Source organism: Danio rerio, chromosome 14, assembly GCF_049306965.1.
Source record: "Danio rerio strain Tuebingen ecotype United States chromosome 14, GRCz12tu, whole genome shotgun sequence".
Lineage (NCBI taxonomy): Eukaryota > Metazoa > Chordata > Actinopteri > Cypriniformes > Danionidae > Danio > Danio rerio.
Window position 1 is genome coordinate 38,215,001 of NC_133189.1, and position 26,862 is coordinate 38,241,862.

Consider the following 26,862-nt stretch of genomic DNA (forward strand, 5'->3'; position numbering starts at 1 on the left):
TTGATTAACAGAAATAGCTGGTGAACCACAGAATGAGAAAATTCTCTGCTCTTTATTGCAGTCATATATTCAGTCTGGTATGAGAGTCATCAGACGTCTCTTTACCACAGTCCTAAATGTGCATCTCAACGGCTGTGCTTCAAAATCCAGAAAACTGCCAACCTACTGTAGGCTGTCTGAATAAAGCCCATCTTTACCCTGTTTTGCCCTGTTATTTGCTCCAAAAATAAAGATACCAGGAGGAAACAAAAAGTTTTTGATTTTCCAAAGAAACATTTGTGTTATGGAACGGTACCAATGGTACCCTTTTGGTGGGCATGGTGTACGACAGAAAGTTTCAGTCGATGTTACTCTTGCTCAATGTCAAAGTAAAGCTATACGGGTCGTTCCCATTGACTATAGCTGCAGATCAATAATAATGCGAAATAGCCTACTGTAAATTGTAAACTTAAAATAAATATAACAAATATGAACACATACAGACTCTTACAGTCTCCGATTTGTTACCAATTACAGAAAAAATACACACAGCATACATTTACTCCTTATTTGGCTTCAAAAACAACTGGAAATATAGCCCAGTCAATGCAAACCTCTCATCTGCATCTTTAATCTCTGCCAGCACAAGTAACCTCTTGTTAGAAAGTAATTCCGTCATTCTGAGTTGATAATGCAAATAATGATAATCTAAAAATGATGATAAAAGTTAAACATGGCAGTTTGTTCATCTTTTAGAATAGTGAAAGAATAATTTGCTCTTTTGTTTTTTGGGCTTCTCCTTTGTTTTGTTGCACTTCACTCTTGCGTTTGTCCGTTTCAGAAAGGATCTGATGTCAGAAGCACTTCAATAATCAGGTGCATGTTATTATCATCAGCTCAAGTTCGTTATTTCACATATAGAGGCGCAGTGAGTGCAAGCGAGATCTCTGAAGAAAGTGAAACCGCTCGCACTTTTAGACGGCCTCGTAAAACAAAAACAGAACACGGCAGATTCTGTTCTTCTTGGCTTAACTGTTCATCAAGATGACGACTAGTCTTGTTTGCGCTCGGGTCAACCATGGCTTGTTATAATGTCTCCGCTGTGTATTTAAAAATGTCGGTTTCTTTGATTTTATTCTCCTGGCTTGTGTACGCGCTGGTGATGTTTCTCTGTAAACCAATAGCGTTCAGCTGCGCATCTGGCTCTGCCTTTTGGTACCCTTTTGTTATGCTAGGTTCCCTTTTGAAAGGGTACTGAAGAAGTGGTATGGTACGGTTCACTTTTTGGTATCTTTTGACAGTGAAAAACAGGCATAAAAGAATACCAAACTGTACCGTACCACTAGTTTGTTTTTTTGTAGAACCCTTTTTTAAAAATAGCTTGAAGAACATTTTCATAACCTATAGATAATTTTTCTCCATTAAAAAAAAACTTTCTTTGAAATGTAAAGATCCCAAGAATGTTAAAGGGCACATACTGTATCACAAAATTTAGCTTCTTAAGTGTTTACAGTAAGTGCTACTGAATCCGCAGTGCATCTATCAGCCTAGAAAATGTGGAAAAGCACAACCCAGTAACTTTGTTTTGGTAAACTATGTAAAAAATGCTCTTCTAGTGACATCCTATAGAAGGGGCTCTTATTTTATACCATCTATATATCTCTTATTATATTACCATCTCTTAATCTACAGAGTTTGTGGAGCTGCAGACCTTTTCTGTTTACTATAACTCTTCCTCTACACCACTAGCTGAGTTTCCAACACCCTATGTCAATGCACATTCTGAAATGTGTGGGAAAAATCCTTTGCATTTGAGAAATTTTCTTTTTTGGTGAACTTTGAAACGACTTAATCCTTATCAGGTTGAAAACCCGGTAATTGTTTGAATCTGGTTTGAATATATAATCCTTTACAGGCCATTAGCATTAGCTTGTTTGTTGCTTGTGGAAAGTTTTAATAGTAGGTGCAGGTTCTACTCTCTTCTGAAAAGCAGCAGCTCATTTGCATTTAAAGGGACAATTACAAAAATGGTTCACACCAGAATTTAGGGCAAATTTGACAAGATGTAATGAATAAGGGCTATTTTGAGTGGAAACTTCACAGACACATTCTGGAAAACCAGATTTTAATTTAACAACACACAAAAAGGATTTAATATGTGTCTATTAAATGATCTTTATGTAGATGCTAATGCCATTGAAACAAGCTTTATCTTCAAGAGAGAAAAGGTTTGGTTCACAAGAGAAGTGTGTGTGTGTTTACAGAGACAAAGTAAGAGAAGAGGACAGTAAGCTGGTTTGTGTGTTTACCCACGGGAGAGAAAAAACCCTCGTTCTGTTTATGAATGCGGGCAGTGTGGTGAGCGGGATATCATGAGCATCATTGAATATTAACCTACGATGAGGGTGAATTAAACTTTTAAGACATGCAAAGATAAACATTTATTAAGTCATTTTACTGCAACAAAAACAAGGTCAAGTAGAAGCTATATTTACAAGACTTTTAATGGCTGAAGCCTGCTGTGCATTAAGCCAGGGTAGTTCTCCTTAAAATGTGTTAAATGGAGTAATTAATTATATATATAGCACAGACAAACGTCTTGTCGTAGATCCCAGTTGTACAAGCAACAAATATCTTGACTTCTACAGTAGTTGATCATTTGGAAAAGTGGCAGAAGGTAGATTTTTCTGATCAATCATCTGTTGAAGTGCTTTCCAATTATCACAAATACTGCAGAAGACCTATTGGAACCTGCATGGATCCAAGATTCTTACAGAAATCAGTAAAGTTTGGTGAAGGTAAAATCATGGTTTGAGTATACATTCAGTAAGGGGCGTGCAAGAGATCTGCAGAGTGGATGACAAAATCAAAAGAGGTATCAAGACATTTGTGCTGCCCATTACATTACAAACCACAGGAGAGGGCGAATTCTTCAGCAGGATAGCGCTCCTTCTCATACTTCAGCCTCCACAACAAAGTTTATGAAAGCAATAAGGTCAAGGTGCTCCAAGATTGGCCAGCACTGTCACCAGACATGAACGTTACTGAGCATGGCTGGGGTAAGATGAAGGAGGAGGCATTGAAAATAAATCCAAAGAATCTTGATGAACTCTGGGAGTCCTGCAAGAACGTTTTCTTTGCCATTCCAGATTACTTTTTAATACGTTTTTTGAGTCATTACAAAGATGTATGTATGCAGTCCTCCAAGCTCATGGGAGTCATACACAATCTTCATTCTTTTTTCCACTGCACCATGACTTTATATTCTATACTGTGCATTATTTCAAGTGATAAGATTTTGGTCTAAGTTAGCTCCGACCTTACTGTCCCAATTAAAAATCAAGGCATGATCATATTTTATTTTGGTAAAATAAGTGTAATCTAGAGGCATTTGCCTTTCACATAAACCACTTCTGATATCAAATGATCAACTAGAAGTCAAAATATTATTTGTCGTTCCTAAAACTTTTGTTTTGTCCTAAAACTATTATATATACACACACACACACACACACACACACACACACACACACACACACACACACACACACACACACACACACACACACACACACACACACACACACACACACACACACACACACACACACACACACAAACTAATGGTATTATTAAATCAAATTAGAAACTTTTACAAATCAATAAAAGTATTACTTATATTAAATAAATATTTTAAAGCAGTAAGGATATCAGACTAAACAATTCAAATCAATCACTGACTTCTGCTGTCTACATTTGTTTGAACAACAGATTTCTTTACAATTTAAAACGTCATCTTTTCTGCTGGAGACACTGCTGTCAATAAATCAATAAAAGTATTACTTTAATCAAATAACCTGCTCTTAAGTCTTAAATAATGTTATTAATAAAAAAAAGTATATATTTATAAAAGGGCAACGCGGTGGGCAGTGTCACCTTACCGCAATCAGGTCGCTGGTTCCAGCCTCAGCTAGGTCAGTTGGTGTTTCTGTGTGGAGTTTGCATGTTCTCCCTGCATTCGCGTGGGTTTCCTCCAGGTGCTCTGGTTTCCCCCACAGTCCAAAGACATGTTTTACAGGTGAATTGGTTAAGCTAAATTGTCCAAAGTGTATAAGTGTGAATGAGTGTGTTTGGATGTTTCCCAGAGATGGGTTGCAGCAGGAAGGGCATCGGCTGAGTAAAAACATATGCTGGATAAGTTGTTGGTTCATTCCGCTGTGGCAACCCCAGATTAATAAAGGGACTAAGCCAGAAAGAAAATTAATAAATGACTATATTTATTACTCATATTATATTTTTTTATTGATAATTATAATAATATTAGTAAAAATGTATATAATAACATTAAAATAATAATAAAAATACTCTACAAAATAGCCATGAATATATACTGTACCTGTAAGTGAAAGTGTATGTTTATCAGTCCATTAACAGAGGTCACTTGTGCAACCTTGCAAACCCTTTGGTCTGATTTGATCAAAAGTGCTATTTGACCTCAAAAGCCAGACACACTGAACTAAAGAACTGACAGTTTGATAAGAAATGGCAATCTCCATAATAACCACTCAGACCAAGCTGATATGAAGCCACTCATCACCACACGTCTAACAGATGGTAGCACTGTCCACAGACCTGTATGACCTCTCCAAACCACATCTGAATCTGAGCTTTCCTTCAGACAGAAGGGTCCCGAGGTCAGCACTGATAAGAGCAGAGGAAAGACTGATCTAAATGACATTCGAACTGTATGCAGCAGACAAACACAAAGAGCGGACATGCCATCACCTTAAGAGCAGCAACAGCTCTCCTTCTGGCATCCAAACACGATTGTTCAAAACAACACATTCATTCCCGCTCTTCCACTCATTACTTCACACTTGTGTCTGACAGGTAAATTAAACATTCCTTAGAAGCCATTGTGTTGGGAGGTTCAGGTCAGTTGCAGACAGAAATAAGTAAATTCCTTTAGCAGTTTGAAGTGGAATTAAGTCCACAACAAAGCCTTAGTAGGAAATCACAAACACAGAGGCAAAATTCCCCCTCTAAATTCCACTGTGGGACTTTTGAGACACAGGCAAAACATTTGATGATATATTAACTCATATTGGTTAATATTGTGTATTAGTGCACAATTTCACACCATTGTGTTACTGGAAAATTAAACAACAGCTATTTATCTGAAATAAAATCTATTGAAACACTTTTAAATACACTACCTGACAAAAGTCTTGTCGCCCATCCAAGACTTAGGAACAACAAATAATAACTCCTATTAATGATTTGGTATCAGAAGTGGCTTATATAAAAGGCAAAGGCCTCTAGATTATTGCTTACTTTACCAAAATAAAATATGATCATGCCTTGATTTCTAATTATTTAATTAGGACAGTAAGGTCTGATTTTGCTTAAACAAAAGTCGTCACTTAACATAAATAATGTACAGTATAGAATATAAAGTCATGGTGCAGTGGGAAAAGAATGAATATTGTGTATGACTCCCATGAGCTTGAGCAACTGCATCCATACATCTCTGCAATGACTCAAATAACTTAATAAAAAAGTAATCTGGAATGGCAAAGAAAGGATTCTTGCAGGACTCCCAGAGTTCATCAAGATTCTTTAGATTCATCTTCAATGCCTCCTTCTCCATCCTACCCCAGTCATCTGGTGACTGGGCTGTCCAATCCTGGAGCACCTTGACCTTCTTTGCTTTCAGGAACTTAGATGTGGAGGCTGAAGTATAAGAATGAGCACTATCCTGCTGAAGAATTCGCCCTCTCCTGTGGTTTGTTATGTAATGGGCAGCACAAATGTCTTGATACCTCAGGCTGTTGATGTTGTCATCCACTCTGCAGATCTCTCGCACACCCCATACTGAATGTAACCCCAAACCATGATTTTTCCTTCATCAGACTTGACTGATTTCTGTAAGAATCTTGGGTCCATGCAGGTTCCAATGGTCTTTTGCAGTATTTGTGATGATTGTATTATAGTAACATTTTTGTTGTATTAACAATTCCTACTATTAGCTGGCTTATTACCAGGCTTATTCTACATCACTAAAATCTTAGCTAGTACCTAAACTAGACTACACACACACAAAATTATGTCTGCAAAATGTTTGCAACAAATTTACATGTGTTAAATTAAAAAAAGTAATTTTAGTTTAAACTCAGCACACATACGGTAAATTGTTTACAACCATTTAACATAAGAAAATTAGTAATTCCATTTTTTTCAATGTACCTTACTAACTATTAAAGCAGCAAATTAGTAGTTTATTGATCTAAGTTTTTTTGTTTGTGGGTTCATTAATAACATACTAATATAATAATACTGATTGACCCTAATCAGTCATTTTATTATTATTTGTTTAAATGTATTATTTACATTCACATTAAATTAATTATTGGAATAGGAAAAACTATGGACTTTATTTTTGCATTGTCAACATTTCTGAAGTGGGGACTAAATCAAGTTTTGCTTCAAAATCTTTTTTCAACAAATTAATTTTGCTTTAACAATAAAGGCTCTTCATTGGCAGTGATGCTTCCATGAAGAACTGTTACCATCAGTGGACATTTTCTTTTCAACAAAAGTTTCATTATGGAAAAAGTTATTTAAATTTATTTATACATTTTCTTTCAGCTTAGTCTCTTTTTTTAAGAAATCGCCACAGTGGAATAAATTGCCAACTATGTAGTAGATGCCCTTCCAACCTCAACCGTGTACTGGAAAATACCCATACACACTCAATTCACTTATACTGTAGCACGTGTTTGGACTAGGCATGGGGTGGTACAAGATTCTGACAGTAGGATAACCTTGAATAAAAATATCATGGTTTCAGGTTTCATATTTTACTGCTCTAAAATAAATTCTTTTTAAAATTCTGGGTAAAAATCTAAAACTTTCTTCACATTTGAACACAATAGCCTATATTTTATTTTGAGAAAAATGTAAAATATTTTGAAGCAGTAAGGATATCAGGCTAAATTATTCAAGTCAATCACTGACTTCTGCCGTCTTCATTTGTTACAACAACACAGATTTCTTTACAATTTAAAATGGCATCTTTTATCTTTTCTGCTGGAGATAACCAGCAACCTTCTTGCTGTGAGGCAGCAGTGCTAACCACTCAGCAACCATGCTGCCCTGAAATTATATATTTTATTATAGCTGTTGTTCTTTCTTCAGATTACGAAATGTTCTTCACATTAAGCTAAAACTTTCTTAGGAAATGTTGACTGAAAGGACACCTATGTGGAACCTTTATTTTTAAGTGTACACCTATAGGGGTTTTATATGTTTAGAGGTCAGATAATAAATAAAATTTTTCAGCACTTTCAACAATTCCAAAACACAGAATAATACACAAAAAAACACAGCCACATTCATTTAAAAAGAAAGGAAGATGAGATGAACAGAGCAAGAAGTGACTCTAAAATATGACAAAAGGCAAAACACGAGGCATTGTCCAAACAATGCAGTGCACAGCAGACTCCATCAGACTTCCTGCAGTCGATATTCTGAGCCTTTTAATGACGTCCGGCAGTTAGAGCGTATAGCGATTAAGTCAGGTGAGAGCCCCGTGCGCCACAGGAACATATCGACTCAGGGGACTGAAGGAAAACATACAAACAAGCGAGCGAGCAGGTTGGTAAACAGGAAAATACATAGAGGAAGGGCGCTCTGGAGTGCTCGTGCTGCTTTCAGGGACGGGGCCGCACTGCAACTACTACTGTCCCCGCTTCCTATCGGCCGCCACAAGCTTCCCCTTTCTCTGGCATCCTGGCTCAATTGTGTATGTTTGTGTCTCTGTTTGTTAGATGATACTGTAATTAATTGCCTCTTAATTTGCCGGGTTTGGACGTTTTCCAGTTGAATCACAGAGGATGTTGCTGTATGCTCAGCTGGGGGATTCAGCAATGCTTGTTGACCCTAATCAGACCAACAGCTCAAAAACACACACACACAAACACACACACACACACACACACACACACACACACACACACACACACACAACACACACAACACACAAACACACAAACACACACACACGTCTGGACCGTATGGAGGTTCTCAGCTGGCCAAATGGACCCTAGAGCTTGATTACAGCAGGATATTTTTAAATTCCTCCTTCTTTCCCTAAAGCCTAATCTTGGATAAGTGATTGCATATCCAAAGAATTAGGCATGTTAGCATGACCAACAATAAGGTGATGGTGTTCCTTTGATTCCCAAATAACTGGGTTTCAATGACACAACATGCCATGAGAGGTAGTTATAACAATCAAATATGTCTCTTGTAGAAATAATTCCAATCAATAGTATTTAGTGAATCGGGCGCAGAGGCTGATCCATGTATTCAGAGAACAATAATTAGCTTGAAGAGGGATTTGCTTGCTGCCTAACCCGACCTTTTTAAGCTTTGTGAATAATGGCCTGAGACTTCTACTAACAGACGGCGCACGCTGGAGAAAAAAAATCCACTGCTGAAAGACAAAGTGATTTTTTCCCCCTTCTAAATTCCATTGGGGGACTTTTGAGATTGTCCCAGCGGGCCACAGACTGGACATAATAGAGGTGCAAGACCCCGGGACGGCCAGTCAAGATGTGACTGTGAGACTGGATCATTAGTTTGTGTGTGTGTGTGTGTGTTTAAACTTCACACTGCCAGATGTAAAGCTTTCATTAAAATTTCACAACATTGCAATATTAATCTTACTATTTTTTATTTTTATAAGGTTATCTAAGGCGGTAACAATCATACTAGTTTTATTTGGGAATAATGTTTTTTTTTTTTTTGTATAGCCTGAATATTATAATCATCATTTGAAGTCAAGAAGCTTAACCAATAACTATTTTGGTAACTTTCATTGTTAACAGTTAATAGCTAACAATAAACAGAACATGGATTCACCCCCTTCATTTCAAATGTGGATTGCGGACATGATTTTAGTAATACAGATGGAAAGACAGATTCCTGAGGACTCATTCAATTGAAAAATTCTTTAGTGTCTGGGGTTTATTTCTTAAATATCTGGATGAACAAACCCACTCAACATCTGTGGATTCTTCAGAGACTCAATTTATTTAATTAATTAATTAATTAATTGATTTCTTTATTTTATTTTCTGTTGTCACCCGCTAAACTACGTTGTCTTGGTCATTGACTCATTGTATGGGATTTGTCTAGGACAGTGCTGAGTTTTGTGTGTGTGCACATTTTTCTCTGTGGTTGTTCTTGAAAAATAAAAAAAATATAATTATTTAAAAAAAAAAAAAAACAGCATGAATACGTTTATTTTACTGCATTTATAAGGCTTTGAAAATAAGGCTGTCGATGCTGACAATCATACTAGTTTTAATGGGAACAAATTATTTATATTATACATTATGACCATTATTTGAAGTTAAGATGCTTACCAACAACTATTTTAGTACCATTCATTATGTTAACACTTGTTAATGCAATAGCTAACATTTAACAGAACATGGATATGTTTATTGTACAGCATGTATTCATCTTAGGTAGTTACTTGAAATTTTTACAATGTATCACTTACAAAAATGTAAACAAACAATGTAAAAATAAAAAAAATGTCCACTTGAATATTTTCAGTATCTGCTACTGGATGTACTGGAATAACAATGTATGTGTCTAAGTAAAATGTTAATATTTGTTAATATCAATATAAAGTTCTAATAACATTCTCCCAAATGTACTAATCCCCAGAAAATGACAATTGGTTAACTAACAAATGTTTTTAATTATTGAGACTGAATATTAGGGCTATTCCAGGAAATATTATGTTGTCTAAAACACTGTTTCTGCAGGTTTCACCAAGGTTTTACCATTTTAAGACTTTTAAAAACCTTTTTAAGACCATGATGAATGAAATTTCATGAGGCTAAAAGCTAAGGATTTTTTTAATGGCCAAGCAGAAAAAAACTGTACCTGTCCCATCAAAAGACTAATTCTAATTAGTTATTTCTCAGCCACATATTTTAAACAATGTGTAAAAATAAGCAGACCCAGTACATTTACTGTAACTCTTTAAAAACTAAAAGTATGCACAACAGACTGTTATAATATTAGTTTTAAATAGAGTTTTGCTAAAGGTGTTATTGAAATGTGCTGTTGGTGATGTGTTTTGGATCAGTTGGGTAGCTTTACATAAACAAAGAAAAATTATGACTTGCTTAAAGTGATTTAAGACCTACACAACAATATTTCAGGTTTTTTAAAGGCCTTAACTTTACTTCTACTTCTACTTTTACTTTAGTTTTTGAAATTTAAGACATTAAGACTTTTTAAGACCCTGCAGATACCCTGAAAATGAATAAACATGATTGAACTGGGAATTTACAGATTTTTCACTGCTTTGACAACATTTATATTTGAAATTTAGAATCATCAGCAGTTTGAAGAAGAAGAAAAACAATCTAACAACTATTATTTTGTAACCGTTCATTGTAAATAAAGGGAAACAGAGAGTTTTCAAGTCCCTTAATTTTTTCTATTGCTGTATATTGGGTGTTGCGTGTCAATATCCAAACATGTCCACTGACTGTGCTCTCATTTTGATAGGAAATTGAGGCCTGAGAGGCAATATCAGTGACAGACAGGGACACATTGATTTTGCTGTCCACTGGCAACGAGCAAATAAAAGAGAAGGTACTTTATGTTAACACTTGTTAATGCGATAGCTAATATGTAACAGAACATTAATACTTTTATAATATTTTACAGCGTTAATAATCTTTATTAATAATACTTGAAATGTTAACAATGTATATGTATACACTATTTCTCTATGTTTTAGTTGGGTAAGTTTTTTTTATGTTTTCTCGAAAGGGATGCCTCGAAATATTAGAAATATATTGTTTTCTAATTTGATTACATTTTACAATGAAATGTATTCCTGTAATGGCAAAAATGAATTTCCACATTACTACTCCAGTCTTGGTGTTTCTGTACATGATCATTCAGTAATCCTTCAATATGCTGATTTGCTGCACAATTATTGCCATTAATGAGAGAACAGCATTTATTAATCTTAATTGTCACCTTTCAACAGTTCAACAGTAAAAAAAAAATTTTATTTAAAAATGAATTTGCTCAGCCTCGGGTCATCCAAGATGGAAGTGAAATTTTTATCTAGCAGAGCATTAAATATAATCCAACAACGTGGACATGTTGTGATGGTGTACGCTGTAAAAAAATGATGTCATCATAGCGTATGCTTTTATGTTCATGTAACCCTATTTCAATGAAATTTTTAAAGTCTTTTTAGTCTAAGTTTAATGTAATGTAAGGTAAAACAACTAGTAAAGTTAATTTGATTCATCATCAAAAATTTAGGATAGGGCTGTTTTTATACAACGTGTGCCTCACACAGCTGATTGGGCTTGGCAAACCACTTGTAGAAAACACACTTTTTCATAATTTCTCTGACTTTTCAACCAACATTTAAACCAGATTTGCACCAGACATTCTTAGTATTTTTTTTTTCACAATCTAGGCGCGAAGTCTAAAGCACATGATGCAAGCATTAAGTACTTGTCCAAATCCACTTTTGCTATTTTAAGGATGTAAAAAATGCTCTGCGCCAAAGTGCATGGTCTAAGTTTGTGCGTACTTTCTTAATGAGTTATAGGTGTGTTTTGAACATGATTCATTAAAACAATCAGAGTCTCATTTCATATTTTCTTTAAGGGTCAGCTGCGTCGCGCCATGGCGCATTTGCTATTTACATGATGGAGTTTGTAAGTGGAAAAACTGAAAGCTTTACAAGTGAGAAAACAGTTTAATAGACCATCTGCAGCGCAAGGATAAAGATTGATGATATGGCCAAAGCCATATCATCCTGCAGCCCAAGACCGGTTACTCACAGAAGCTAAGCAGGGCTGAGCCTGGTTAGTACCTGGATGGGAGACCACATGGGAAAACGTGGTTGCTGTTGGAAGTGGTGTTGGAGAGGGCGATCAACCTGCAGTCTGTGTGAGTCCTAATGCCCTAGTGAAAGTGAAGGGGACACTATACTCTCAGTGAGCGCCGTCTTTTGGATGAGACGTTAAACCAAGGTCCTGACTCTCTGTGGTTATTAAATATCCCATGGCACTTCTTATAAAGAGTAGGAGTGTAATCCTGATGTATTGGGCAATTTCCTATCGACCCTTAAGCATCATGACCTCCCAATCATCCCCATCCAAAAAATTGGCACTATCACTGTCTCTCCACTCCACTTATAGCTGGTGTGTCGAGAGCGCACTGGCACCGTTTTCCTGTGGTTGCCGTCGCATCATCCAAACAGATGCTACACACTGGTGGTGGTGTGGAGAGACCACTCTCATGATTGAGAAGCGCTTTGGCTGTATGGCAAGCCTCCTCCATTGGGCCTATTTACTTTCCCTTTACTTCTACTCATTACTTTACTCCTTTACTTTTGTGAAGAAAGAAAACGGTGGAAACTGACTCCACTGAAACATCCATTACTCTACATATTTAATTTAATTTGTTAAGTACAAAGATTTGTTTCAAAACTATTTCTAAATTCAGTTCTTATTTCCAGCAAATTAATAAATAAACATTAATGGTCAATTAAAAATTAGTGGTCAAAAACAGTTATATCCAAACACACGTCCTATTCTTATGCCCCATATGGTGATGCAGCCGTCTCCAAAACCTGACAAATATAAATATGCATATAATAAACAATACTGCTAATATCAACATTATACAAAGGCAAATTGTCAAAAACAAACTGAAAAAAGCCTCCCAACATGAATAAAATTCAGATAATGGCTTTTCTATTTATGTAGAAAATAATAATTATTTATAACATTAATCCTTAAATTTTTTTTTTCATATGTAAAGATAATTGTGAATTGCTGTACATCCTGTATGTATTAAGCAATGTGTAAGCATTTGGACCTACATAGGTGCATAACTAACTGCTCTGCGCTGGACTTTAGACCAGATTTTAGTTAGTCAATGGTGCAATCTATTTCAGTTTCTCAAAATAGCAACGTGCCAAGAATGCACCTTAACACACCTCAATTATAGACCAGCGCACCCATGAGTCCACAAAATAGTGTTAATGGATTTGCCATTTAAACAATGGGCGCAAAACGTGAACATTAGGGTTGGGCTGGTCTGAAAATAGCAACAGATCGCACCAAACACATCTTTTTGTGCCAGGTGTATGATAAGGGCCCAATGCATTTATAAAAAAGGGCCTCACACAGATGAGTGGACTTGACAAACCACCTGTAGAAACTCTCCCTTACTCTAGCACCTAATTCTCTGAGCACTAACAGTTCCTTTGTATAATTAGCATTTCTTGTGTGTATTGCCTCTTCTTGTTGAATCACTGAATGCCTCCTCAATTATAAGTGGATTTGTACAAAAGCGTCTGCTAAATGACTAAATGAAACTTTTTATAAAAGGTTGCAGCCATGAAGATAAAAATAAAATATAGGAAAGATAAAATAACATGGTTGTCAAAGAATAAATGCAGATTAAAATGTTCCAAACAAATGTTTCAAACTGACTACTGATGATGCGTTTACTGAAGTATTTAAAAAAAAAATCTTTACCCTAGAGAAATTGTGTTGCAGCTTGTATATTGGGTGGTACATCAATATCAAAACACGTCCACTGACTCTGCTCTCATTTTGTTGGAAATTGAGGCCTGCGAGGCAATATCATATTGACAGACAGGGACACATTGATTTTGCTCTCCACTGGGAAAGAGCAAATAAAAGTAAGAGAGAAGCAGACAGACAAAAGAGGGAGAATGTAAAAGATAGATGAACATGAAGTCAGAAAGATCAGCCTGACACATCCTGTCAAACCCTTAAAAAGTGCATCCCCGATGACCCGTAAAGAAAGCAAGCACAGTTGATGACACACACACACACACACACACACACACTTCAAACACACGTCCTGACCACGAGATGCGACCCCTCCAACACTTTCTTTCCACTCATCTGGTGACGAACTATTTTTAGGTTATTATATTCCTGGCATTTGTACACTTCGCCTATCAGTTTTCACTTGCTCATTTAACATTTAAAGACGTTAAATGTGCACTCCCTTCCTCTAGCCTTTAATTCAACAATCTGATTTGCAAACACACATAGGCAATGCTGATTTCTGATTAAAATTCTCGAAAAACACATTTGAGGCATTCAGGAAAAGGTCATTGGTGGATTGGTAAACACATTCCGTATGCGGCGTGTTTACTTTTTAGGTTTTTTTGGCCTTGAGGGCTCCTCAGAACTTGCTAGGTTGAAGTAAACTACGGCGCAAATGGGCCGTTGCAAGACTGCCCTAACTGTGTTTTTTGGAGAGGTGAAACGCGCTGATTAAAGATGATTGAAGGCCTTCAGCTCCCTGACTTTCAGACAAACACCACACCATGTTTAAAGGGTTATTTCAAGTCAAATTCACTTCAATTCAATTCAATTCAATTCAATTCAGCCATCATTTACTCACCTTCATGTTGTTCAAAATCCATAAGGAACATATTTTTGGAACACAATTGATTTTATTTTTAATCAAATCTAATAGATTTATGTCCCTCAATTGGAGGTCTGTTCATCCAGAATCATTCACCAACACCACTTATAAAGAAATCAGAATATATGTTCAAGTTTTTAGGAGCATAATCTAAGTCTTGTAAAGATACATAATCACTTCATACTGGGGCTGCATGTAAAGGTGCAGTGTGTAAGTTTGACACCCAGTGGTTGAACTAGGTATTGCACACCAGGTTCAAAACACACTCAAGCGCAGGTTGCCAGATTGATGGCACCAACAGGAGTGTGCCTGAGTATCGAGCCTAAAGGCTGATTTAAGTTGTGTAGTTAAAGCTGAGTGTGTAGGCACCAACAGGAGTGTGCCTGAGTATCGAGCCTAAAGGCTGATTCAAGTTGTGTAGTTAAGGCAATTAAGGCAGAGTTTTTGTTTTTGTGCTGTTTGTGCTTCTATTTCTTGCAGCTGAACAACAGGATAAACTGACAATGGTTACCTCAGGTACACATCATGTGCTTTATTCAGTGTTAATTGCTAATAATGTGGGTTTGAATGCCATTTTATTTCCCGGGGATGGGTTGCAGCTGAAAGGGCATCCGCTGCATAAAAACTTGCTGGATAAGTTGGCGGTTCATTTCGCTGTGGCGACCCCGGATTAATAAAGGGACTAAGCCGACAAGAAAATGAATGAATGAATGCCATTTTACCAGATTTTACTGCCATACTACTGAAAGCAGCAGCAAATAATTTACATCAAATGTTAAAAATAAAATAATTCATTTGAAATTAAACTTTAGAACTTTTCGGTGCAAACCAACACATATCAGTGATTCAGCACATACACATAATAATGTTAAAGAGGTTTAATATGAATTAATTATATTATAAACCTTACCATTTTGTTGTAGTGCAATAAGTGCACTATTCTGGGCTTCTGAATGGCTGTATTTAAATTTCTGTTGTGTTGCCACCTCTGGTGCAAACAGCCAAATTGCTTATCATTGAGCATCCCGTCACATAGTGTGTTGTTAGGACACATGTTTAAAATGGAACCTGCTCACCTAATGTTTACATTCGTAAAATGTATATTATTTGCTAATTAATAACCGCCACACGTGGAACTCTGAATCTGTGTCTCATTTCAGACTTTGTTACTGTTCACCGGAAGTTGCATATTGGTCACAGACTCATACTTTGAGAGCATTTCTGACAATGAATCCACAAAAGTGGAGTGTTGAAATATAATTGGCTAAAGTGGCATTGGGGGGTAAAGATACCACATTTTCAAACAGAATATCTGACTTTAGCATTGTTTTTCAGATAAATTTGAATGTTCACCTAGCATGTTTATCAAATATCTGCAAACATATTATGGTATTTTTATGCTTTAGAAAAGTCAAAAACTTAAATACAGCACCTTTAAGCAAATTTTTGCTAAATCTGTGATTGTCATGCATATCTTGTCAGGGAAACATGGTTCTGTGATCAGTAGTAAATCTATTGCAATGGGCAGAAGGTGCTCTCGTGCTGAAACGAAATATATATACACCACAAAGAAGAGACAGAGGAAATCAAACAGAATTTAATTGCTACAGAATCATCTCACAGAAGATTTATCAAACACTTGACTATGAGATGAGTTTGTAGTAAAACATGATTAAATGTGTTTTTTTAAATCATGTGCTTACAGATCAGCAGCAACACAGAGTCATAGTTCACTGAGAAGCTACACAAACAGATGTCAAATCGAAGAATGATTCTTTTCGTTTTCAGGATTGCGACAATTCAATTTTTTTTTTTTTGCGTGTAGCTTGACATCGAACTACGGCTGTGTGCAGTTAACGCTGCTCCATCTGCCAACACATTTGAGAGTCTGCAAGAGGTTTGTTCTCAATAAGATGTTTAAAGTTCGCTAATCATGTTTACATATGAATAACATTAAATAAGCTCTCCTTATTAAGTGATTGTGCCTCATCCAAAGACTTGGGTTAAACTACATGCTTCATATGGATTTTTTATTTATATATTGATTTATTATATTTATATAGCACTTTTTCGGGTATTCAAAGCACTGAAACAGACTCATTTTGAAATATCAGATTTTGGGATGAATAGATTTTCAACTGTAGGTATTGTTGGGCAATTTATTTAAGGCAGGAGTGTCCAACTTAGTCTTGGAGGGCCGGTGTCTATATAGCTATGCTATTTACTATAGCTCGGTGTAATAAATGATTAATAAAAACTCCACATATAATAACATGCTTTTACTCCAGTTGAGTGTTTAAAATAAATCCTTCTGTGAGATGATTCAATAGTCGTGTGTTTATTAGTCATGATCAATCAATGAAAGCAGTTAAATTTTCTGTTTATAACAGCCTTCAGAGGAAATTAACTACAGATCACACTGTTCTTACCTGACAAGATGCGCATAACAATCACAGCTTTGCTTGTTTGTGTTTGCAATTTGATCAATTTGATTAATCTCCCAGGCCTAACTAGATGAGAGAATTCAGATTTTATTAAAATGTATTCAATTGCATTCCAAAAACTAACATATTGTTGTGTTTGGAATGACTTAACGGTCAGTAAATTATGACTTTTTTTAATGTCTGAGCTGTAGTGAATTCTGACTTGCTCTTTCCTCCCTAGAGTCTTTTGGTTACTGAGAAGAGTACAGCTCTTCCACTGGACAAATGGTCTAAGCAGATGACTGGTCAAGTGTCCCTCTGATGGCCTGACCTCCTCGCTCTGTTCGCTGATTCATTATGTCAACCTGCAGTCTTTAAAAGGCAAGCAAAACAAGAGAAAAGCAAAGCCAAACAAAGCAGAGTGCTCATAAGTTACCAGGGGGGGTTTCTGAATGGTTGGGGCCAGGTGAGTGGAAAAAAAGCATGGGAGTCATGGGAATACAGACACCCACTGAGGGACGCGAGGCCATCACAGAAAATTTCCTGATTGTACATCTAACCTTTCAGCACCTCCTTCTGTGGCCTGCACACATACAACACTAGTTGCCTGGTCTGAGTAAAAAAAACCACATAAACAAAGCAAAACCTACCTACTGTAAAGCCGTTTCAGATCACTCATTATGTGGGCCTCCTGCAGTCCGATGTTTATAAATGAACAAAACGTGATAACTAGAGTAGGGCAGGGTTCAGAAAGGCAAACAGTAGCATGCTGCTTTTACTTACGTTAGTTCTGCTTACCTAAATGGTGACAGGTCTTGTCAATGTAAATGTACTGCATTAGAGTCCTTAAATGTTGGACTATTTACAACTTTCTATAAAAATTAAGTTGGTGAAACACTTTCTGTACATTTTACAAATGCAATCTGTGAATTATGATTCAAGAGCCAGAACTGTTAACTGTTAATTTATGCACTAACTGTATTTTTAATAAAATGAATTCTTTTATTAAGCAATGATGAATTCAGATAATCAAAAGTGACAATAGGGCCCTTTATATTGCTACAAGTTATCCATTAAAAAATGCTTTTCAAAAAGTATGACAGTTCATACAATATTAAGCGGTGCAGCTGTTTTCAGCATTTATGATAACTGGAAATGTTTTTTGTTTACCATTTGCAAAGTTTAATTGCAAATTATAATAACTTGTAGTAAAGTACTTTAATGTAAGGTGTTTTTGTTACACGTTTCATGTAATAGTCCACTGGAAGAGCTGCAATCTTCTCAGTAACCACAAGGCTCTGGGGATTAAAGAGCAAGTCAGAATTTACCACAGCTCAGTCATTAAAACTCAAAGTCGTAATTTACTTACTGTTCTGCACGTTTTGTGCAGCTGCTTGCAATAATTTATTCATTCATTCATTTTCTTATTCGGCTTAATCCCTTTATTAATCAGGGGTTGCCACAGCAGAATGAGCCGGCAACTTATCAAGCATGTTTTTTTTACGCAGCGGATGCACACTTATACACTCATTCACACTGATACACTATAGTCAGTTTAGCTTACCCAATTCAGGAAACCCACGTGAACATGAGGAGAACATGCAAGCATGTTCAAAAGCTCTATACAGGTAAACTTGAATTTAATTGAATGTAATTACCAGAGCAATTCTAAAGCTAACCATATAATAAGCACATGTAATTAATTAATATTACTCAGTGGTTACATGAAGAGTTACACTGTAACAAGGAAACCTTAATGATGCTGAAAATCCATCCTGTATTTTAAGTCAAATAAACGAATAATAGCATGATGGCTCAGTGGTTTGCACTAATGCCTCACAGCAAGAAGGTCGCTGGTTCGAGTCCCAGCTGGGTCAGTTGGCATTTTAGTGTGGAATTTGCATGGCCCCCCCTGTGTTCGCATGCACTTCCATCAGGTGCTCTGGTTTCCCCCACAGTCCAAAGACATGCACTAGATGTGAATTAAATAAACTAAATTGGCCGTATGAGTGTGAATGAGAGAGTGTATGGAAGTTTCCCAGTACTGGGTTGTAGCTGGAAGGGCATCCACTGTGCTGGATAAGTTGGCGGTTCATTCCACTGTGACGATCCCTGATTAATAAAAGGACAATGTCGTAGGAAAATGAATAAATGAAATAAAAGACTTTTCCCAAAAACATAAAAAGTGATCACAAACTTTCTGTACACACAACATAATTAGTATTTTTACAATTTTGAAGAAAAATCTTCACAAATAAATATATAATATAAACACAGACTTGGCAACCTTGACCATAACCTTCAGCTGTATGAAAAGACAAAGATGCTTCTTACCTCAGTGACCATGACAAAAGTTAGGGATGAAGAGAGGATGTGCGCAACACAAGAACATCGACCTGCACTTAAACAAACACAAGCCTCCGCTGCATTTCTGTGAACGGTAAACAAAACAAAATGCCAAGTCAATATGTTTGATTGAACTGTGATTCAGAATTTCACATTAGTGAAATTCGTTTTCATATTATAGGAAATCAATAAAAAATCTAGGTGGTGAAAAATTATTAAGGCCACAACAATATTGAGAACAAACAAAAAAGATCTACAGAAAAAATGTAATTAAATACAAAAGCTTAAAAATAAAATATTTGAAATAGTTTTTTTTAATCAACAAAAGCAAAGACACAGAAAAGTGCATCATACATGTAGCTAAAAAACACTCAAAAAATGTTGTTAAAATTTAGTATGAGCTGAAACACAATTGTGGATTTTTTGGGATAACTTAATTGTTTTAGGTTCTACTTAAATGTGTCAAAACCATTTAACTTAGCCTAAATGATTTGTGTTGGGACAACCTGAATTAATTGTGTGGAACTCATTTTTAAAATGCAGTACACAAATGCTAATAGCTTAATTCTGGTCAGATTAACGTAATAGCTTAATGCATTAAAATGTATTCATTGGGATAATGGTCTTCATGCATCAAAGTATATTCTGGAATTAAAGGTCCTGCACAGTACATAATACTTGGTTCCACACAATTTCTTTATGTTGTCCCAACACAATTCATTTTGGTTAACTAAAGTTTTTTTTTTAGGTGACGCTGTGGCGTAGTGGGTAGCGCTCTCGCCTCACAGCAAGAAGATTGCTGGTTCGAGCCTCGGCTGGGTCAGTTGGCATTTCTGTGTGGAGTTTGCATGTTCTCCCAGTGTTCGCATGGGTTTCTTCCGGATGCTCCAGTTTCCCCCACACGTCCAAAGACATGAGGTACAATGGAGATGCAGGTGAATTGGGTAAGCTAAATTGTCCGTAGTGTATGTGTGTGAATGAGAGCGTGTGGATGTTTCCCAGTGATGGGTTGCAGGTGGAAGGGCATCCACTGTGTAAAAAATATGCTGGATAAGTGGGCGGTTTATTCTGCTGTGGTGACCCCAGATTAATAAAGGGACTAAGCTGAAAAGAAAATGAATGAATGGATGAATAATCATTTTTACAAATTTAAGTTGATTGAACATGAAATAATTAAGTTGTCTAATAAAGGAAGAATTGTGTTGTTTTAACTCATTTAAAATAAAAAGTTAAATGAGCAGAGTGCAACACTAATAGTTTTCATTCAAAAATCTGGTATTTCGGAACTTCCTAATAGTGAGAAAGCAAAACAAATGAGGGAAGATGACCCTAAATGTTCCACTTGATCTTTTGGCTATGGCTTCAAGGTAAAAATGTCTGGGAGAGTTCTCTGGTGCTTAGATTAGCAAAGACGTTCATTAACTTCCACTGACACACTGACATCAGTAGTTTACAAAGACTGTACATCACGGACAATCCTGATTGCTCTGAACACGCATGTTTCAGGCTAAAAAAAGTAAAGCCAATTCTTCTTGAGCAGCATGTGTCTTTTTTTCTGAGCCACGGAGTGAAGCTAACCGCAATGATTCTGCTGTGTTTATGACATGAAAATCCTGCATCTGCACTTATGAAGGATAATGGAGTCCTTCATCAAAGAGATGAGTTTAGCACAGTTACAGATTTGATCAATGTTTCATTTCGTTCTCATGAGAGCTGCATTCAGCTTCTTTCTCATAATCGCATCCGATTCAAAACATACATGAACAGAGAAAAAGTTTATAATGGAGTGACGAATGTTAACCCAGGAATTCATGAAAAGTTCTCATCTGCTCTTTGAATGTTAAAGTATGGTTACAGCTTATAAAAAACCACAGAAGCCAAAATGGAAAAGCATACAGTAAGAGAAAAAATGTGACAAGAGAAGGAAAATAATGTGAGAACAATTGTGTAACAGAGTCTACAATACCAGACAAAGGTTTAGACATGCCTTCTTGTTCATATTTATGAAGTAACATAATTAGAAGTACAGTTTGAAACATATGCAGTCATAAAAATCATCAGAGTGCGCATATAGAGATTCTTACAGGCGGTTGCTTGATCAATTCCAAACACAGTAGAAAAAGTAAAAAAACAAAAAACAAAAACAGCCCACTGCCACACTTTAGCTCTCAAAAAACAGATTTATTTATTATGGTAATGTTTAAACCTACATGGTCTTCATCAGGTCACCTGTTTTTAAGAGCTAAAGCCGATTTTTTAAAAACTTTTTTTTTTTTTTTTTTTTTTTTTTACAAATATGCAGTCATCATACCTGGGGTGGTTTTTAATTGGTCAAATTATTAAAAAAATTATTGTTTAAATATCGGTTGTCTGCTTAAAAAAAACAAAAAAACAAAGCACAGGCCTTAATTTTCCTTTAGCATCAATAGATAGTTTAATAGGAATGTTTAACATCCAAAGAACCATTCTATTTAATAAAAAGTCGTAGACAAATAATCTTTAAAAGGACTTAAAAAACTGTTCTTTACACAAAGAAATTTATTTTATTATTTTTAAAAACTTTTATTCACTGAAAGATTCTTATTAAAACCCAGAATGATTGTTTTACGGAAGTGCTAGAACGCACTTTTGGAACATTTATTTATAAGAGAGTTTACTTTTTTTTTTTTTTTTTTTAAATATTCATGATTCTAAAAATTCTTTGTTTAAAAATATATATTTGAATATATGAAAACCAAGAGTTTACTTAAATATCTTTTAACTAATAACCTCATCATCAAACATAACTAAAAAATAATTAAATAAGCAAGCATGCATGAAGGTGTACCCATACAAACCAAACACACAATGTTGTGTAAACAGATTATACAAAATTTGATAAATTTATTGCTATAAATTCAACAAACACACAAAACTTTACAAACAAATCGCACACTGACACAAAATTAGGCTTTTTCCAAAATCATAAGGTTACATTTCAGTCAAGTACCTCTAAACTTAATTATTTTGAGTGTCATCTAAACTTACTGTAATTTAAATGCACTGTAGAGCTGCTTAAAAAGACAGTTTACACAAAAAATAATGTCCCATTCTAAAACTTACAAGAACATTTCCTATAATATTGCTTGACTATTGCTTTACTAAATGTTTCTAAGGTAAGTTGTTGCAAACAATTTAAATGGTCTGAATTTAAACACATTAAATTGAGTAATGTTCAACTTAATTTATTTTTTTTAATTTCAGTCCATATAAATTGTTTACAACAACTTTAAAAACATTTAGTAAATCAAATGAATAATTTTAGTGCATTGCAGTGGCAAACATCTGTGTGAAATGCTGCAGCGATAAAGTGTTACAGCTAGACAAATAACGACAGCCAATCACATACCTCATATTCACATGGTTTTGACTGTTAGACAAACTTTTTGAAATGTGTATAAAATAGAGTAGAAAGATATTAGATAATAAACATTTTATTACCTTTGTGGTATGAAAAGTCCATTACACCCGGCAACACTAGAGCCTTTATGTAAACAGGTAAAATGCTACATTCATACGTACAATTAAACTGCAAATAGTTCACTACAGTAAGGATGGGTATTAAAATTATTGTAATGTGTATTTATATAGAGTGTTTATTGTGTATGGCCATACACCCAAGGCACTTCACAATCATGAGGGGTTTTTTCCACACAACCACCACTGTGCAGCATCCACTTGGATGATGCGATGACAGCCACAGGACAATGCTGCCAGTGCGCTCACCCACCAGCTATTGGAGTGGAGTGGAGTAACTTTGATAGAGCCAATTCGGTTATTGGGATAATTGGGACCATGATGGATAAGGGGCAAGGGAGGGAATTTAGCTAGTACATGGGGCTTACACCACTCTACTACTCTTTACAAGAAGTGCCATGTGATTTTTAATGAGCACCTGGAGTCAGGACCTTTTAACGTCTCATCCAAAAGATGCTGCTCACTGACAGTAGAGTGTCCCCTCAACTTTACTGAGGCATTAGAACCCACACAGACCATAAGTTGAGCGCCCCCTGCTGGCCTCTCTAACTCCACGTCCAACAGCAACCTTGTTTTCCCATGTGGTCTCCCATCCAGGTACTGACCAGGCTCAGCCCTGCTTGGCTTCAGTGAGTAGCAGTAAGGTGATAATGATAATTATCGTAATATAAATTCTCAATAATAAGTCAATAATTTTTTTTTTTTTAAATTAAGCTTAACCACTTTAAAAGGTTTACATTTTAAAGAGGTCTTTTATTTTTTATTTCATAGCTGTATATTATTGTATCTATTGTTTACCTGTTTAGTCAATGTGTGTAATGTTCTAATGTAGGGTGCAAAAATTCACCTTATACCCTAAAATAAATTTGAATATATCATAATACTTTTATTGCCCAATTCTAACTACAGGTAAACTGTAAACAACAAAGTTTTTGGAGGTTTTTTTCTCACTTGTCACACATGAATAGCTTAAAGCACAACTGACCGCCATCACAAGCTGCACTTTGAACTGAAAAACAACTTTCAATCAACTGTGCGCTGAGTGTGTGAAGGCTGTCTTGGTCGCTCTCTTTCTCTCTCTAGCCCAGGACTTCAGTCAAGTGTCCTCTTTGCTCATCGTGTCACCAATTATGCATTCTGCTGCCACTGAAGCACTCCTGGCAGTACTCGGCTACTGTCAAGGACATTCAGTCTGGCCTCTGTCAGATGGGGCACTTGTCAAGCTGCCAGTGCACCCGGTGACACTACCCTTCACAGCACACTGGCAGCTGACCGCACTGAATTAATACATAAACCAAAACCAGCCATGAGTGAGCACGTTTACATGCACACCAATAGAACAGCTTCCTGAAATAAACCATTGTCCACTTTACAGCACATACAAACCAATGATCCTGCAATGCAACTTAACTGCGCTTTTTAAGGTCTTTGATAATAATCTTTGTTTCTTTTTTTTGTAAAAACTTAATAATCTGCATATGTCAGTTGACAAGTAAATCAATAAAACTGAAGAAGAATATACAGTACAGCTACAGACAGCTTATTATCAGTATTTTTATTTCATATATTATGCAGCATTTTGATCATAGCACTACTCAAATTATACAAGATAAAAACACTTATAAACTCTTTGAGTCAAGGTGTCTCAGTAAAAGAAGCATGCACTTTCTGAATGCATTTAAATCTGCATTACATTCCAGTTAAAGTAATGTACATCACATTTGCACAAGTTTGTCTTTTATATACTATATATAGTTTTGGTTGTTTCAATTTAAGTTCTACCAAAGCTTCAAGTGCAGTTAATTATGTCATGCTATAAATGCCAAGAGATGACAAAAGATTCAAGCTCAAAGTGTGTTGTTAAATCCTGAACTATTAAAATTGTAAATGTGGCAAAAATCCTGCAAAATGGTAATAAACATTCTTAGTATTTTACTCACCCTCAGGTGGCTCCAAAGTTTTTTCTTTTCAGTTGAACACAAAAGATATGTTAAAGAATTTTATACACTTGGAACCATGGGCATCTAGATACAGTTGAAGTCAGAATTATTCGCCCCCTGTTTAAATTCTTCCACAATTTCTGTTTACGGAAATAAGATTTTTTTTCAACACATTTTTAAACATAATAGTTTTAATAACTAATTTCTAATAACTGATTTATTTTATCCTTGCCATGATGACTAATAATATTTGACTAGATATTTTTCAAGACACTTCTATACAGCTTAAAGTGACATTTAAAGGCTTAACTAGGTTAATTAGGTTAACTAGGCAGGTTAGGGTAATTATGCAAGTTATTGTATAATGATGGTTTGTTCCTTAGACAATCGGAAAAAATTGCTTAAAGGGGCTAATAATTTTGTCCCTAAATAGGTTTAAAAAAAAAAAAAAAAAATTTACTTTTTTCAGAAGAAAAAATAATACAGACATTAAAAAAAAAAAAAAAAATTCCCAAATGATGTTTAACAGAGCAAGGACATTTTAACAGTATGTCTGATAATATATATATATATATATATATATATATATATATATATATATATATATATATATATATATATATATATATATATATATATATAGTTTTTTTTTTTTAGGTCTTTGTGTTGTAAAATTGAAAAAAAAAAAAAACCATTTAAGGTCAAAAGTTCCTTAAAGCAATTTTTTTCCGATAGTCTACAGAACAGACCATCATTATACAATAACTTGCCTAATTACCCTAAACTGCCTAGTTAACATAATTAACCTAATTAATTCTTTAAATTCTACTTTAAGCTGAATACTAGTGTCTTGAAAAATATTTATTAAAATATTATTTACTGTCATCATAGCAAAGATAAAATAAATCAGTTATTAGTTGCTTTTTTTGCTATTTCTGCTGAGAATTTTGTTAAAAATCTGTGGATTTATGCGGAATTATTTTGGGAGTATTATAACTAATAACTTCATATGAAGTAAAAAATAATACCTTTTTAACTTTTATTTACTATTTAGAATGCAAATCCAATTAGATCCACTTATTTGGTAAAGCTACTGAAGCTACTGAAAATAAATCATATGAACATTTTCACATTAATCAACAATTAGACTGAAATTAATAATAATAAAAAAAACTGAATAAATATAAATTTACACACATTTACGCATTAAATAAACAGAATCAATGATGGACTAAATGTCTGAGGAAATCTGCGGAATTCTACGCACACAGATTCCTTGTGGGCCTAGTTATTAGAGGTAAGTTATTAATACTATTCTGTTCAGAAATGTGTTGAAAAAAATCTTCTCTCCGTTAAAGAGAAATTGGGAGAAAAAAAATAAACAGGGGGCTAATAATTCAGAAGGGTTAATAATTCTGACTTCAAGTGTATATAAAAAAATATTATGAATTTCATTGCTTACAAACATTTTTAAAAATATCAAAAGTTTTATATAATTTTATTTATATTTTGTTTTATATTATGCTCCAGCATTTATTTTGTTTACATTTTATTTAGCAATATTTTTTATTTTTATCATTCATTATAGTAAAAAAAAAAAGATTTTATATTTTATTTTTTTACATTTTTATGAAACATTTGCCCTGAAGTTGCAAATAATGAAATACGATTACATATGAAGGAGTAAATATCAGAGTATATACTTTCAAATTAAAAGTACTATAATGTGACTTATATCGTGATATGAGATTTTTGTCATATCACCCAGTTCTGTTGTTGAGATATACACATATCTATGCTGTGCTTTGATAAAGCACCTAAAACAGCAATATGCCCCACATGTATGTGTGTTTATGTAATCATTAACCTTCTTAATTCATAGTATTGTCTTAATAGTGTTAATAGCGGAATATTGTAGTACATGTAAATCTAATGAGTGCTACACTGAAGAACAATCATTCATTGAATTTAGTGATTTATTTTAAGGTATGTGGTGGCACAAATTGTACATAGACTGAATTTAAACAAACAAATTAAGTTGAACATTATCAAATTTAATTTGAGTGTTTAAATTCAGCCCATATAAATTGTTTCCAACCACTTAGCTTAAAAAAAAAAAGTAA

General features: G+C 35.0%; 1 protein-coding gene across 14 annotated transcripts in view; it reads right to left on the minus strand.

Moving 5' to 3' along the window:
* The window catches only part of xpnpep2 (X-prolyl aminopeptidase (aminopeptidase P) 2, membrane-bound), a 182,487-nt gene that overhangs the window by 42,712 nt on the left and 112,913 nt on the right, over positions 1–26,862 (minus strand). For all 14 annotated transcript variants that reach the window (XM_073921279.1, XM_073921268.1, XM_073921274.1 and 11 more), the window contains one exon: positions 19,272–19,368. The gene's annotated coding sequence lies outside the window, so the exon portion shown is untranslated. The remainder of the gene's footprint in view (positions 1–19,271; positions 19,369–26,862) is intronic.